Source organism: Oncorhynchus kisutch, linkage group LG27 (genome assembly GCF_002021735.2).
Source record: "Oncorhynchus kisutch isolate 150728-3 linkage group LG27, Okis_V2, whole genome shotgun sequence".
NCBI lineage: Eukaryota > Metazoa > Chordata > Actinopteri > Salmoniformes > Salmonidae > Oncorhynchus > Oncorhynchus kisutch.
This window is the reverse complement of record NC_034200.2, coordinates 27,107,975-27,125,785: the sequence shown is the minus strand read 5'-3', so window position 1 is coordinate 27,125,785 and position 17,811 is coordinate 27,107,975. Positions and strand designations below refer to the sequence as shown.

The following is a 17,811-nucleotide window of genomic DNA, read 5'->3' as shown; positions in this document are numbered from 1 at the left end:
GCCCGCACGAAACAGAAGCGGGCTGAACAAACTTATATAACCCCACCCTAACAACCAAACAAGAAACAGGTGATACCAATCAGACAAAACCAAAGGAACACAGAACAATGGATCGGTGATAGCTAGTAGACCAGCGACGACGACCGCCGAGCGCCACCCGAACAAGAAGGGGAGTCACCTTCGGTAATATTCGTGACAGTAGTTAGCATTCGAGGGCTGACTGTTCTCATAAAACTTTATTGTGTCGTGCAAAAATGAATGAAGGATCCAGATATGGTGGTAACACAGCTAGCAATGAGGAATCGGCTGAGAAGCGGCCCTCTTCCGGGGCGCCGGAACTGATTGAATCGTCCCGCAATCAGGTGTTGGACTCAGGCCTGGAATCAATACGAGTACATCGGGCCGTTTCCGTCTACTGTAATTCAGACGACTTTGCCGGCATCGTACCAGAATCCCCCCAGAAGCAGCTCGTGTCATCATCTGCCAGAGAGGAGCCTCGGCCCAAACCCCAAGCAATACCTTTGGCCCAGATAACTCACACCGGAATCGGCCTGAGCCCCAAGTAATATATACATTTGGGCCAGATAACTCTCATCGGATTCGGCCCCAGCTCAAACCCCACATCCTAGCCAAAAGTAATACTGCCTAAGGCGGCCCAGACTCGGGCCATGTGACGTCTGCCGAGTCTGACTCTCAGCTGAGTGCCCAGACACTCAGACGGAATCGGCCCAGATCCACTGTGCTAGCTGGGAATTTGTGTGATGTCTGACTACTGCTTGTTCATTTGCTAGCTAACAGCAACAAGCCCATATGAGCTAGCTAAACATTGTGTCAGCATCCAGCAGTGATCAGCTGGTGGTTGCATACAGTAGTAACGGTGTAACGGATGTGAAATAGCTAGCTAGTTAGCGGTGGTGCGCGCTAAATAGAGTTTCAATCGGTGACGTCACTTGCTCTGAGAACCTTGAAGTAGTGGTTCCCCTTGCTCTGCAAGGGCCGTGGCTTTTGTGGAGCGATGGGTAACGATGCTTCATGGGTGACTGTTGTTAATGTGTGCAGAGGGTCCCTGGTTCGCGCCCGGGTATGGGCAAGGGGATGGTCTAAAGTTATACTGTTACAACGGCAACACCAGCCTGAATTCTAATCAAGCTGACTCCAGTTGTGAAGCTGGGCTGTGCTGGAACGGGTTTCCCTCGATCCAGCTCGATTTTAGAATTCCATTTGAGCCAGCTCGAATTTGACCCTAATTTGGTCCTGATTTTAAGTGCCAGTGGAAACGGGGATTAAAAGAACAGGCTGAGAGAGATATCTTCTCAGGCTTGTCGCTTTTCTCATTTGTACCCTTTATCCTGATCTCCTGAGCTCGTTTTCACCTTATCTTCTCCTTTAATTCTCTCCCTCACACGTTTTCACGTGTTTTACTTGTCATGTTCTTCTTTTTTCCTTCGTTCTTCTCTCCTCTCATTCAATCTCCTTGCTATTTTTCCTCCTTTCCTCCTTTTCTTTTTCTCTCATTCTCTCCTTACCTCCTCTCCTTTTTTCTCACTTTGCCTCCTCTTCCTCCTTCTCTTCCCCTCTTCCTCCTTCCCTCATCTTTCTCCTTCTCTCCCACTCTCCTTCTGCAGTGGTAGAGTAAGTAAGCTGCTGGCTCTGCCAGTAATGCACCAGTCAACAGAGCTAAGCCAGTGTAATTGCCTGGTCTAATCCCTCTGCCTGCACTGTTGCCTGGCTGCAGAGAGAGAGGAAGATATGGTACTCCACATTAATGTGTAGAATAGCAGGAAATCAGCTCTAAAACAGCAACATTTTCTCTCATGGCAAAATGTGTAAAATAGCATTAGATTAGCTAGAGAACTGAAAATGTTTTTCTCTGACCTTGTGGGGGGGCCCCGCGAAACAGCACTACGCCACTGACACACACACACACACACACACACACATACACATTTTTTAAAACAACATTAACAGAGTAAATATAAAGATACAGTATATGCCTACCTTGTTCTTGTCTGTTGGCTTAAAAAAAAGACACAAAACCATTCAAACGAAGTCCGCAAAACGTCACAAACCCTGCTGCTGCTGTCATTCGATGGCAGTGGCATTGACATATTTTCTTCAAAGAGAGGACACCATAATGAGTGAAATAATGTAGCCTAAGCTACTGAAAACAGGACTTTTACAAGACTGAATCATGATTTGATTCTTATTAAAGAGATGGAGTCCAGACAGGCTACTTTAGTAAACTTTCTGAATGGACTTATACAGTACCTGTCACTCCCTGACCTTAGAGAGCCGTTTTATTTCTCTATTTGGTTAGGGCAGGGTGTGATGTGGGGTGGGCATTCTAGGTTTTGTTTTAAATTTTTCTTTATTTCTAAGTTTTGGCCGGGTATGGTTCTCAATCAGGGACAGCTGTCTATCATTGTCTCTGATTGGGAATCATACTTAGGTAGCCCTTTTTTCCCTCCTTCAGTGTGGGTAGTTAACTTTGTTAGAGGCATCATAGATTAATTTTCCCTCCTCCACACTGAAGGAGGGAAAAAGAGCTTCACGGTGGTTTTGTATTGTTTATTGTTTTTGTTGGCGGCATTTTAAATAGAACATGTACGCTCACCACGCTGCACCTTGGTCCACTTCTCACGACGCCCATGATAAAACGAACTACCACAAAAGGACCAAGCAGCGTGGTAAGGGGGACTCATGGACTTGGGAGGAAATCCTGGACGGTAAAGGACCCTAGAGGCAGCAAAGGATGAACTGCATCGTTAAGAGGGAACACGGCTAGCAAGGCAGTGGGGCACATGGGGAGTTTGGCTGAGTCAGGTTGGAAACCTGAGCCAACTCCCCGTGCTTACCGTGGCGAGCATTGTACTGGTCAGGCACCGTGTTATGCGGTGGGGCGCACAGTGTCTCCAGTGCGCGTTCACAGCCCGGTGCGCTACCTTCCAGCTCCCTGAATCAGCCGGACTAGAGTGGGCATCCAGCCAGGTCGGAGGGTGCCGGCTCAGCGCATCTGGCCGCCAGTACGTCTCTACGGCCCAGGATGTCATGCGCCGGCTCTGCGCACTGTGTCTCCGGTGAGTCTGCACAGCCCAGTGTGTCCTGTGCCTGCGCTCCGCACGTCCTGGGTCAAAGTCACCATCCAGCCAGGACGGGTTGTGCAGGCTCTATGCTCGAGACCTCCAATGCGCCTCCACGGCCCAGTGTATCCTATGCCCGCTCCCAGAGCCAGGCCTCCTGTGTGTCTCTCTAGTCCAGTGATGATCCATGGCAAGAAGTCTCCAGTGATGATCCATGGCAAGAAGCCTCCAGGTGATGATCCATGGCACAAAGCCTCCAGTGAAGATCGATGGCAAGAAGCCTCCAGTGATGATCCATGGCACGAAGCCTCCAGTGATGATCCATCGCAAGAAGCCTCCAGTGATGATCCATGGCACAAAGCCTCCAGTGATGATCCATGGCACAAAGCCTCCAGTGATGATCCATCGCAAGAAGCCTCCAGTAATGATCCATGGCACGAAGCCACCAGTGATGATCCATGGCACGAAGCCTCCAGTGAGGAGTCATGGCACAAAGCCTCAAACGGCAGCCTCCAGTCCGGAGCCTCCAGCGACGATCCCCAGTCCGGGGTCCGCATCGAGGGTCCCCAGTACGGAGCCAGCAACGGGGGTCCCCAGTCCGGAGCCAGCAACGAGGGTCCCCAGTCCGGGGTCGGCGGTGAGGGTCCCCACACCAGAGGCGCCACCAAAGCGGGGTGAGCCAGAGGTGGAGCGGGGTCTTCCTCTTGCACCAGAGCCGCCACCGCGGATAGATGCCCACCCGGACCCTCTCCTATAGGTTCAGGTTTTGCGGACGGAGTGGGGGGGGGGGGGGGGGGTACTGTCACCCCCTGACCTTAGAGAGCTGTTTTATTTCTCTATTTGGTTAGGTCAGGGTGTGATGTGAGGTGGGCATTCTAGGTATTGTTTTCTATATTTCTTTATTTCTATGTTTTGGCCGGGTATGGTTCTCAATCCGGGACAGCTGTCTATCGTTGTCTCTGATTGGGAATCATACTTAGGTAGCCCTTTTTCCCTCCTTCAGTGTGGGTAGTTAACTTTGTTAGAGGCATCATAGCCCTGTAAGCTTCACGGTCGTTTTGTATTGTTTATTGTTTTTGTTGGCGACATTTTAAATAAAATAAAAAGTACGCTCACAACGCTGTACCTTGGTCCACTTCTTACGATGCCCGTGATAGTACCAGTCAAAAGTTTGGACACACCTACTTATTGTAGGTTTTTTCTTTACTTATACTATTTTCTACATTGTAGAATAATAGAGAAGACATCAAAACTATGAAATAACCAAAAAAAGTGTTAAACAAATCTAAATCTTTTTTTCGATTTTAGGTTCTTCAAAATAGCCACCCTTTGCCTTGATGGCAGCTTTACACACTCTTGGCATTCTCTCAACCAGCTGCATTTCAATTAACAGGTGTGCCTTGTTAAAAGTTCAATTGTGGAATTTATTTTCTTCTTAATGCATTTGAGAAAATCAGTTGTGTTGTGTCAAGGTAGGGGTGGTATAATGAAGATAGCCCTATTTTATAAAAGACCAAGTCCATATTATGGCAAGAACAGCTCAAATAAGCAAAGAGAAACGACAATCTATCATTACTTTAAGACATGAAGGTCAGTCCATGCGAAAAATGTCAAGGACTTTGAAAGTTTCTTCAAATGCAGTCGCAAAAACCATCAAGCGTTAAGATGAAACTGGCTCTCATGAGGACCACCACATGAAAAGAAGACCCAGACTTACCTCTGCTGCAGAGGATAAGTTCATCAGAGTTTGGAGCGGCAGGTAGCCTAATGTTGAAAGATCAAATCCCCGAGCTGACAAGGTAACAATCTGTTGTTCTGCCCCTGAACAAGGAAGTTAACCCACTGTTCCTAGGCTGTCATTGAAAATAAGAATTTGTTCTTAACTGACTTGTCTCGTTAAATAAAAGTTAAATAAAACAAAAGAGTTACCAGCCTCAGAAATTTCAGCCCAAATAAATCCTTTGCAGTGTTCAAGTAACAGGCACATCTCAACATCAACTGTTCATAGGAGACTGCGTGAATCAGGCCTTCATGGCCGAATTGCTGCAAAGAAACCACTACTCAAGGACACCAATAAAAAGAAGAGACTTGCTTAGGCCAAGAAACGTGAACAATGGTCATTAGATGGGTGGAAATATGTCCTTTGGTTCCAACCTCTGTGTCTTTGTGAGACGTAGAGTAGGTGAACAGTAGGTGAACAGAGGATCTCCACATGTGTGGTTCCCATCGTGAGGAGGTGTGATTTATTTAGAATTCAAGGCACCTCCAGGCTGTGTAAGGGCTATTTGACCAAGAAGGAGAGGGATGGAGTGCTGCATCAGATGACCTGGCCTCCACAATCACCTGACCTCAACCCAATTGAGATGGTTTGGAATGAGTTAGACCACAGTGAAGGAAAATCAGCCAAAAGTGCTCAGCATATGTGGGAACTCCATCAAGATTGTTAGAAAAGCATTCCTCATGAAGCTGGTTGAGAGAATGCCAAGAGTGTGCAAAGCTGTCATCAAGACAAAGGGTGGCTACTTTGAAGAATCTCAAATCTCAAATATAGTTTTATTTGTTTAACATGACTGAGTCTGACTTGCCAAGGAGAGGGAAACTGGGCATATTCCATATCCACCCAGAGGGCAGAAAAGGCTTGGATAAACTTTGATTAGTGTACTGTTTTTATCAGTCTGGCTCTGTTTGGTTACTACATGATTCCATATGTGTTATTTCATAGTTTTGATGTCTTCACATTTATTCTACAATGTAGAAAATAAAGAAAAAAACATTGAATGGGTAGGTGTGTCCTAACATTTGACTGGTACTGTACAGTAGGTCTATAGAGAGCATCAGTCAAACTCACACACGCAAACCCCCATAAAAGCACCCATCAATCAGAGCCACCAGCGTATCAGACACAACAGCTAATATTTCTCCTTTCGTTAAAACGTATTAAAAAAACGATTCTGTAAGGACAGACGCTGGAAGACGAGAAGCAAGTACAGGGAGTGAATATTTAATAAATAACTGACGTGAAACAAAACAAAGACAGCGTCTGGACAGGGGAAACAAAATTATATTAATGCTGACACAGGGATCAAACTGAGGAACAGACAGATATAAAGGAAGCAATCAACAAAGCCTACCTTAGGCTTTCCTGAAAGTAAAGATAATGAATTGATAGTGAAAGGATGAAGGGGAGAACTATGCTATAGTATGAAGATAAAATTGACAATCATTAAAATAGAAACAAATGCCCATAGCCTATTTATCAGCGAGGCTGATTATCGTGGGGGAGAGTGTTGGAAAGATTTTTGAAATATTGGGAGGAGCTATTCTAATTTGAAAGGATGTAAAAAAAATAAAAAATAAAGACTTTGTTGACTGAGAATCCCAGCTGTTCACTTTCCTAAATTTGACATTTGCGAGAAGCAGGCCAGGTACTTCTATGTGTGCTCAGGCGTGCTCCGTCAACATTGACAGGACAGAGAAACCAGACACATACTCATTGCTCACATGGAGTGTAAATTATGGTATAAAATACATAGAAACTCTCACAAAAACTCTCACAAATGTAAGAAGTTTTTAATACATATATTAACATAAATGATTATAACCAGGGATTAACGGTACAGTTTTGGGGGGTCTCGTCTAGGGCAGCATATTGGCCAGGACCAGGCCTGATCCGCATTGTTTAGTCTATAAATGAAGAAAAGATTCAGTATCAAATTCTATCATACCAAGTTGGAGAGGATTGGCACATTGTTCATTTGACACAACATTAGAGCATTATAGGACTCAGAGCCAGAACAACCTTGTCAACTGCTGTTGAATAATTAATTAATAGTCAGACACATCTAGCCTTTTTTAGGAGAAGACCGATTTATTTATTTACTAGCAAGCAATGAAAATGTGCATTGTATAAAATACACATCAAACTATTTTTTACTGAAGAGCCAAAGCCTATAGCGCTCTAGACCCCCGCTTCTAGCGATGAGCTGCTCCAGCATCAAAGGCCAGTTGGAAAGAAGAGGAGATGTAGAAGGTTTAATAGACAGACTAAGTTAGCAAAACAATTGCTTTTAATCATTAGTGAACATTCTGGCTATTGGGTAAAGTTTATCTACATGAAAATAAATCAAATCCATAAGGAATGTAGGTCTATTTAAACAGTTTTGGCAGTTTTTTTTACGATGGTCTTTATCCATAGCTGTCAGTTACATTTACCGTCACAGCCCTACCGTAAATGTACAAATATCTACTTGGAGAATTAAGATTTCTGAGTGGTTTAGTTCCCCCTCTGAAACAAGGCATGTCTTTCTTTATTCCCAAAATTCCCCAGTCAGTCTGCGCTCCAGATCTCCACACAAGGAGTTGTAGTGAGTCCCCGAGGAGCTGTTCCATATCGTAAAAACAAACACAGTGAAGGAAGCCCAGCGAAGCTCTGGGATTGGCTTAAAGGGCCCGACTGAGTAAACAATGTGGCGGGCTGTTTATTTTGAGGGGGGGTGAATTGCTCTTGATATTAGCAGGCTTCCCAGGGAGTAAAAACAGGGGCTGTGGCCTTTTGGGGCCCCACCAAGATGCGTTTCCCTTTCTGCCATGCTGGTGGGATATAGACATTACTGTCTAGATCCACCTGCTACACAGAATGCTCTATAGCTCATCAGTTAGATGGCAATGGTGGGGATGAATTTAACAGTGACACTACTGGGCATGAACACAGTACACACATACACGCACACACCCAACTCATACACGCACCCGCACATACTCATGCGTGCACAAAAACACACACACTTTACACACATTACCCAACCCACCCCAGCCCACACAAACTGTCACCCCACTGTCACAAACACTCCAACCAATCGAACACATTACTCTCAGTAACCAAAATGCTTGATGATCACGCAGTCGTCTTAATTGTGGCGGCTGACATGCAAGTAACAATCAAGGCTGACTAGTGTGGCTAAATGAATGCCAGGCCAGGAGCTTGGTAAGTAATGCACTCGACAAATTAAATCTCACGGCAAATTAAAACAGCCAAAGGCAGCCGTAATAGCCTGCAAATCACCGGTTAAGTGGCAGTCACATCGGATTTCTCCATCCGTCACTGCATAGGGGAATCTATTTATCTAGCAACCGAGATGAGATGCTCACACCTCACCTCTCACAGGCATTTTGTTTTGTTTTATGCCTACTTGAAAACAGACAGCACACAAGTATGCAAATATGTAAAACATTAAGGACACCTTCCTAACATTTAGTTGCCCCCCCCCCATTTTACCCTCACAATAGTCTCAATCTACCGGGGCATGGACTCTACTAGGGATGCTGGCCCATGTTGACTTCAATGCTTCCCACAGTTGTGTGAAGTTGGCTGGATGTCCTTTGGGTGGTGAACCATTCTTGATACACACAGGAAACTGTTGAGTGTGAAAAAGCCAGCAGCATTGCAGTTCTTAAAACAAACTGGTGTGTATCAACTTAAAACAGACCTACTACCATACCCCGTTCATAAGACACTTCAATCTTTTGTCTTGCCCATTCACCCTCTGAATGGCACACATACACAATCCATGTCTCAAATGTCTCTAGGCTTAAAAATCCTTCTTTAACCTGTCTCCTCCCCTTCATCTACACGGATTGAAGTGGATTTAACAAGTGACATCTGTAAGAGATGATAGCTTTCACCTGGATTGTGTGTGTGTGATTTCATGTCTTATGTATTTGTTCTATTAGCAGCACACACATGCATTATGTACACTGATGGTCAAATGACACATCCACATGATCATACAGATCAGTCTTCACGGCAGTATGTGCTGTGATGATTATAGAGTATATGTGTGTACGGTACAGTACAGCGTATGAGCTCTGTGTGTGTGTGATCGGATTCCACTTGTTCTCTCCTCCTATGGCTTATTTCTGCAAACACAAACACACTATATTTACTCTCTCTCATCTCTCATCTCACTATGTTATGTCTTTCTCTCTCTGTTTGTCTCGCTATCTCACTCTCTGGTTCTCTGTATGTCTCTCTGTATGTCTCTCTCTTTATTTCTCTTTCTTTTCCTCACTCTCGTACAGACACCCAAGTGCTCTAATGAATATGGTGCTTGTAAACCAGTGATGTTGGTCTGGTTCTCACATGGGAGTCCTGATTATATGGCTTTGGGTAAAAGTGCCGAATATCTGGAGAGGTGATGTATTCCATCATTTTTTCTTTCTCTCCTCTCTCTGTCCTCTCTGTGGAGGTCATGACCTCCCTGTCACTGACCCCACAGTCGTCTCCATGGCGCTGAGCCGAGGTCGCCGTGGCAACACTGCCGATCCGTCACCTCTGTGTGTTCTGCTGCTTTGTCCCAGCACCCCAGCGCTATCCCACGTGGCTTAGCAGAAACAATGATTAATTGTGGCTGTGTTGACAGAAGCAACTGCCTGCCCTCACCCGTCCACCATGGGAAACATAAGGGCTGTGTCCTAATACGCTTATACAGCTTCCTTCACTTGTTTCCTTTATTTTCAACTGTCTGACCTCATCCCCCCTAAGATGGGAACTTCAAGGGATGTGTCCTAATACACCTATATGGCTTCCTTCACTTGTATCTGTTATTTTTCTTACCAGGATATGCTCAGACAGTACATGTTCACACACCTTTTAAAATGCTGTAACACTAATACCGTATGCAAAACAATAAACTTTGATTTGATTGAAAATAACTAGATAGACTTCACATTGATTTATACCTCAAGTATAGCTAGTAGCTATAGTACTGCAGTCTCCCTCTCCTTACAGCCCCATTCGCTGGAGTTATGGACTATAATTAGCATATAGAATAGCTGCTCGCTCAGCATTGGTATGTCCAGGAACATTCTTTAAGTGGGGAAAACGCTTCCATCAACAGAGCCGGACGGATAAAAACATTCCACTAATCAAAGTTTATCCAAGCCTTTTCTGCCCTCTGGGTGGATATGGAATATAACCCGTTTTCCTCTCCTTGGCAAGTCAGACTCAGTCATGTCTGAAACACTTGTGCCTGATTCACACCATAGAGCTGACCTGTACTGCGCTGGCTCTGATGTTTTCCTTTCACATTGCCCTCTCCAGCATGGTTCCAGCAGTTATGGTGGATGTGTAACCAGGCCAGCCAAATAGAGCTTGGCTTGGGCCGGTTCTGTTTGGCTCAGAAGTGTGAAAAAGGGTATAGCCTTGTATATCCTGTATATCCTACGAGAGTTCCATGATTTGTGTCATCTTGCTTCTGTTTGTTAGTTTTATAAATCAGATACAGATAGAGTACCAGTCAACAGTTAGGACACACCTACTCTTTCAAGGGTTTTTCTTTATCTTGACTATTTCCTGCATTGTAGAAAAATAGTGAAGACATCAACACTATCAAATAACAAAAATGGAATCATGTAGTAACCAAAATAGTGTGAAGCAAATCAAAATATATTTTAAATTTGAGATTCTTCAAAGTAGCCACCCTTTTCCTTGATGACAGCTCTGCACACTCTTGGCATTCTCTCAACCATCTTCACCTGGAAGGCTTTTCCAACAGTCTTGAAGGAGTTCCTACATATGCTGAGCACTTGTTGGCTGCTTTTCCTTCACTCTGAGGTCCAACTCATCCCAAAACATCTCAATTGGTTTGAGGTCCAGTGATTGTGGAGGCCAGGTCATCTGATGCAGCACCCCATCACTCTCCTTCTTGGTTAAATAGCCCTTACACAGCCTGGAGGTGTGTTTTGGGTCATTGTCCTGATGAAAAACAAATGATAGTCCCACTAACTAGATATGATGGCGTATCGCTGCAGAATGCTGTGTAACAGTGGCTTTCGAAAGTATTCACCACCTTTGGCATTTTTCCTATTTTGTTGCCTTACAACCTGGAATTAAAATGTGTATCATTTGATTTACACAACATGCCTACCACTTTGAAGATGCTAAATATTTTTGTGAAACAAACAAGAAATAAGACCAAAAAAATAGAAAACTTGAACATGCATAACTATTGACCCCCCCAATCAATACTTTGTAGAGCCATCTTTTGCAGCAACTACAACTGCAAGTCTCTTGGGGTATGTGTCTATAAGCTGGGCAAGTCTCTTGGGGTATGTGTCTATACGCTGGGCAAGTCTCTTGGGGTATGTGTCTATAAGCTGGGCAAGTCTCTTGGGGTATGTGTCTATACGCTGGGCAAGTCTCTTGGGGTATGTGTCTATAAGCTTGGCACATCTTGCCACTGGAATATTTTCTCAAGGCAAAACTGCTCCTGCTCCTTCAAGTTGGATGGGTTCCGCTGGTGTACAGCAATCTTTAAGTCATACCACAGATTCCCAGTTTGGATTGAGGTCTGGGCTTTGACTAGGCCATTCCAAGACATTTAAATATTTCCCCTTAAACCACTCGAGTGTTGCTTTAGTATTATGCTCAGTGTAATTGTCCGGCTGGAATGTGAACATCTGTCCCAGTCTCAAATCTCTGAAAGACTGAAACAGGTTTCCCTCAAGAATGTCCCTGTATTTAGTGCCATCCATCATTCCTTTAATTCTGACCAGTTTCCCAGTCCCTGCCAATGAAAAACATCCCCACAGCATGATGCTGCCACCACCATGCCTCACTGTGGGGATGATGTTCTCGGGATGATCTCGGGCAAAGCACCCCCACCATCACTCCTCCTCCATGCGTCACGGTGGGAACCACACATGCGGAGATCCTCCGTTAACCTACTCTCACAAAGACACGTTGGTCGGAACAAAAAATCTCAAATTTGGACTCATCAGACCAAAGGACAGATTTCCACCAGTCTAATGTCCATCACTTATGTTTCTTGGCCCAAGCAAGTCTCGTCTTCTTATTTAGTAGTGGTTTCTTTGCAGCAATTCGACCATGAAGGCCTGATTCACGCAGTCTCCTCTGAACAGTTGAGATGTGTCTGTTACCTGAACTCTGTGAAGCATTTATTTGGGCTGTAATCTGAGGTGCATCTAACTTGAATGAACTTATCCTCTGCAGCAGAGAACTCTGGCTTTCCCTTCCCTGTGGCTGTGCTCATGAGAACCAGTTTCATCATAGTGCTGGATGGTTTTTCCGACTGCACTTGAAGAAATGTTCAAGTTGTTGAAATGTTTCATGTTGACGGACCTTCATGTCTTAAAGTAATGATGGACTGTTGTTTCTCTTTGCTTATTTCAGCTGTTCTTGCCATAATATGGACTTGGTCTTTTCTTCTATATACCACCTCTACCTTGTCACAATACAACTGATTGAATTGAATGCATTAAGAAGGAAACAATGGACTTGGTCTTTTACCAAATAGGGCTATCTTCTGTATACCGCCCCTACCTTGTCACAACACAACTGATTGGCTCAAATCATTTAGAAGGTAAGAAAGGTAAGAATTTCCACAAATGAATAAGGATCACCTGTCAATTGAAATGCATTCAAGGTGACTACCCCATGAAGCTGGTTGAGAGAATGCCAAGAATATGCAAAGCTGTCATCAAGGCAAAGGGTCGCTACATTGAAGAATCTCAAGTATAAAATACATTTGATTTGTTTAACACTTTTATGGTTACTAAATTATTCCATGTGTTATTTCATAGTTTAGATGTCTTCACTATTGTTCTACAATGTAGAAAATAGTACAAATATAGAAAAACCCTTGAATGAGTAGGTGTGTCCAAACCTTTGACTGGTACTGTGTATCGTACAGACTAGAGTAATGTCCTTTAGTAACCTTTACTCGAAAGCTACCCTCTTGGCCATGTCTCTCTTGAAAACGAGTTTCTTTGAGATCTCAATGGGATCTACTGGTTAAATAATGGTTGAATAGAATGCTGACAACCTTCTCATTGTGTTTGTCAATCTCAAGGCCTGTTGGCAAGAGATTCACTGAGATGTCAATGAGATATAAAGGTTCCTCTCTGTGTCTGTTTGTAGGCGTTCCCTCGGGCCCGCGGAACGTGATCTCCGTCGTGAACGAGACTTCGGTGATCCTGGAGTGGCACACGCCCAGGGAGACGGGCGGTCGTGAGGATGTGGTCTACAACATCATGTGTAAGAAGTGTCGTGCAGACCGCCGTACCTGCTCGCACTGCGATGACAACGTGGAGTTTGTGCCTCGGCAGCTTGGCCTGACAGAGACCAGGGTGTTCATCAGTAACCTGTGGGCTCACACGCTGTACAGCTTCGAGATACAGGCTGTAAATGGGGTCACCAACAAGAGTCCCTACCCTGCCCAGCATGTGTCTATAGACATCACCACCAACCAGGCTGGTAAGAGAATAGTGTGAGAGTTAGGGTTAGGGGAGTGTGTGTATGCATGTGGAGGGGATAGGGAAGATGACGATGATGCAGCAGGAACATGTTCATCATCTGAATACATTGTTGGTGTTTTCTGCTGTACCTGTGTCTCGTATATGGTTTTCATATCTTATTCCACATTGCTAAGCACTAGTTAACACAGCATAATCTCTGTATTTTTGACTCCTGGCCCTTTGCTTCTCCTATCACAATCTGTGCTGGAGAGATGTCATTGAGCTGTACTGTGAATAATGACTTTAAGGATTGAAGTGATGGGGGCAGCTTACTCCAACTATACGAGAACTCACAAAGTGAAATATTGAAACGGTCTCTCTTCTTTGGTTTCATCACCCTCTTTTCTCGCATCAAAGCAGTGGCCTGCTTGATAATTGAGTGTGTTGGGGGTTGGGGGATTTCCCCCTTTGGAACATGGTGAAGTTAAAACCCTAAACCGAAGACATGGCATATTAGGATCTGTGGCGAGACCATCATATCCATCCCTCTGCCCTATTTCTGCACCTTTTGTAGTTCCCCAGTTTTATTTACACATCAAACCCCGTGAAAAAAAGAGAAAATGCTGGTTTGCCTTTTGCTCTGTTCCACAAGAGAACATTCCAGAAATGCTTTCTTCTTAATAAAGGCCCAATGCAGCCGTTTTTAGTTCAATATCAAATCATTTCTGGGTAACAGTTAAGTACCTTAATGTGATTGCTCTAAATTAAAATGGCCAAAAAGAAACAAAAATAGCTTCTAAGCAAGAGCAATATCTGATGCAATAATTTAGTTGTGACTGTCTGAATTGGGAGGGTAAAACTGAAAACTATCTGTTTATGGCAGAGGTTTGGAACTCTCTTTCTTATTGGTCTGTTAACTAAGTTACTGCCTGGTGATGTCACCAGGCCAAAACTCCATCCCACCAGAACAGGCTGAAATTTCAAAATTTCAAACAACTAAAAGGGGATTATCATAATTCTCACAATTTCACAGTATTATTCCTTTATTTCTTTTTATATTTTTAATATTTTTAGGTACTTTTATTATAAGTATTATTCCATCGATATAGTGTGGACTGCATTGGGCATTTAAGCATTGGTAGCAAGCCTAAAGTAAATAAATCTGACTTTGGCAAAAAGCACACGTTTTTTATACAACGTCTTTTCTACTCAATCTTCTGAAGGTTGCGACAGCATTGAAGCAGCGGCATGGCTTGTCAGAGGTTTTTGCTGTTTGTAGTCTTCTGTTTTTAATGACGCTTTGTTTTCGGCGAGCAGCAATAATGGCAAAAACCTTGAAACATAATGTATCCTGGGTGAAATACCTGTTGAGGTTTGTTTTTATAGGGCTGAACAGGGCCAGTATTCACAAATCATCTCAGGAGTGTGATCTAGGATCAGGTCCCTCCTCTTACTCATTAAGATTTAAAAGCAAAACCGAAATCAGCACTTCTTTTCTTAGATACTTTGTGAATACAGACCCAGGCCATATTCTCTGCTATTCGCTGCGTCTTGGCAACAGTGCTGTAGCTCTTACAGAACAGGCAGTGAGACAAGAAGGGGTCGTGTTTAGTACTACATAATGACCATGCAGACATCTCCTCTGTCAAAGACATTAGCCCACGATTAGGGTAGCCTGAACCAAGCCAGAGAGTTGGACGGCCGCCTCCTCATCACTCTCTCTCTCTCTCTCTCTGTCTCTCTTTTTTTCTCACATCCGAAGACTCTCTGTCTCTCTCCAACTCCCTTGCTTTCTTTTTTTCTTGCATCCCTCCCTCCCTCGATCTCGCTCTGGTGACGGAATATGAATTCAGCCACTGGAAATTACAGCTTTGGGATATTTTGTCTGCCCGGTCCTACAGTGTTCTTCATGCTCCCGTGGTGTTCCATCATGTACATAGTGGCACTTATCAAGTGACCTCGAGCACAAACTATTGACCAAGTGGAAAATGTAAATGAGACGCATTACATTTAACTGTGTTTACTAGTATGAGAGGGACCTCAGTCTGTCCATTACATGGAGTGTAGTGGTGTATTGCAGATATGCAGTTTTCGAGTGGTCATTTTGTCGGTCTGTGCCATATTACAGTTTTGAGTGTGTACTGTAACTTTTCTGGGACTTTTCTGTGTTAAACATATTGAACAACTTCTGGTACTTACTACTCTACAAACTGCATGGTTGATAGCAGAGCTTTGGCGCTATGGAAAAGTGAAAGTTGAAGTTGTGAACACTCCAGTTTGTGCGAACACATTTTGATGAGCTTAAGTGAATAGCTCCTAAAACAATCTTCTTCCGATACATACACCTAAATCATTGTACATTTTGCCAATATTTGATTACAACATTTCAGGGGCACAACTTTTGTTTTAGATGTGGGGGGGGCATATACTGTTGTTTTTATCTTGTCGGATAAACACTACAGACAGCCTACTTGACTGCTCAGAGGCGTCCCCATGGTCCTAAAGCACCCCATTGCCTCGTTTTGTATCACATTCTAATTATGAAACTGGGTGAACATGTTCCCACCATTCCCAGTAAAAGTTGCGCCCCTACAACATTTGATTACAACAACCTCCAAGAAAATAACGGCTAAGTACACACGGGCTCTCTCGCTCTCTCTCTCTCTCTCTCTCTCTCTCTCTCTCTCTCTCTCTCTCTCTCTCTCTCTCTCTCTCTCTCTCTCTCTCTCTCTCTCTCTCTCTCTCTCTCTCTCTCTCTCTCTCTCTCTCTCTCTCTCTCTCTCTCTCTTTGAGTCATCATGGCTGACAGTGAAATGAGACAGGGAAATGAGAAAGGTAAATAAATTGCTCTGATTATCAGGGTGGCATAATGGCTTCTGATTGTCCCGTTTGACAGGAGAAATATGCCCTACTTGACAGATAGATGTAGGGAAGAAGAGGTGACTGGGTCTGCCCCTGCCCAGCCCAAGGAGACACTTTGAGGTGCTGCTGCTTCCGACAGGAGGGTTTTTATAGGCAGGCAGGAGGCTAGACCAATGCGCTGGACGTGGTTATTGGCTGTCTGGGAGGAGACAGAAGGAAGGAAGGATCAAAGGATAATTTGGGGAGAAAACTTTGTGAGGAGGGCAGTGAAAGAGTGAAAGTCTGGGGAAAGTTTTTCTTAGCCACACTTACTTGTGCAAACTGGACTGAACTCCCAAACAATTCAAAAGGACACAAACATGTTTGTAATCGGTGTCCCATCCACGGGACGGTTGAGCTAACGTTGGCTAATGCGATTAGCATGAGGTTGTAAGTAACAAGAATATTTCCCAGGACATAGACATATCTGTTATTGGCAGAAAGCTTAGATTCTTGTTAATCTAACTGCACTGGCCAATTTACAGTAGCTATTACAGTGAAATAATACCATGCTATTGTTTGAGAAGAGTGCACAATTTTGAACATGAAAATGTATTAATAAACAAAATAGGCATATTTGGGCAGTCTGGAATCAACATTTTGAACGGAAATGCAATGGTTGATTGGATTAGTCTAAAACTTTGCACACAATTCATACAAAATATGAATTGCACCTGGGCTGGAATAATACATTATGGCCTTTCTCTTGCAAAGATGATGGTACAAAAAAAATACAAAAGAACAGGTTTTTTTTTCTTTGTTTTATCTTTTACCAGATCTATTGTGTTATTATTCTACACATTTCCACAAACGTCAAAGTGTTTCCTTTCAAATGGTACCAAGAATATGCATATCCTTGCTTCAGGGCCTGAGCTACAGGCAGTTAGATTTGGGTATGTCATTTTAGGCGAAAATTGAAAAAAAGGGGCAGATCCTTAAGAGATTCAGTGTATTTTAGATGGAAGACTGTAGGATTGATGGAGAAATAGGGGAGAAGATGAGAGATTGATTGTAACGGTCGTCTGTGGTGGAAGAATGTGAGGACCAAAGCGCAGCGTGGTAAGTGTTCATATTTTTATAAAATAACTGAACACTGAACAAAACAATAAACGACAAACGAACAGTCCCGTAAGGTGAATGGAAAGAACACTAAACAGGAAATAATCACCCACAAAACACAGGTGGGAAAAGGCTGCCTAAGTATGATTCTCAATTAGAGACAACGAACGACACCTGCCTCTGATTGAGAACCACACCAGGCCAAACACAAAACCACAACATAGAAAAAAGAACATAGACTACCCACCCCAACTCACGCCCTGAACCAAACTAAAACTAAGGCATAACAAAGGAACTAAGGTCAGAACGTGACATTGATACAGCGTGTTAGAGCATGAGAGGAGAGATATGTAAAAGAGAGAATGAGAGAGAGAGAGTTAGACGGAATGAAGATAGAGGGGGAGAGACTGGTAGAGGAGAGGCAGTCAGTGGCAATGTGGTGCAGAGAGGTGCAGTGTGGATCAGTGCAGAGGCCATTAATGAGGCCATTAAACTGTCCTAGATACCTCTGTGTGTG

General features: G+C 43.8%; 1 pseudogene; it reads left to right on the top strand.

Moving 5' to 3' along the window:
* The window catches only part of LOC109871560 (ephrin type-B receptor 1-B-like), a 263,743-nt pseudogene that overhangs the window by 160,317 nt on the left and 85,615 nt on the right, over positions 1-17,811 (top strand).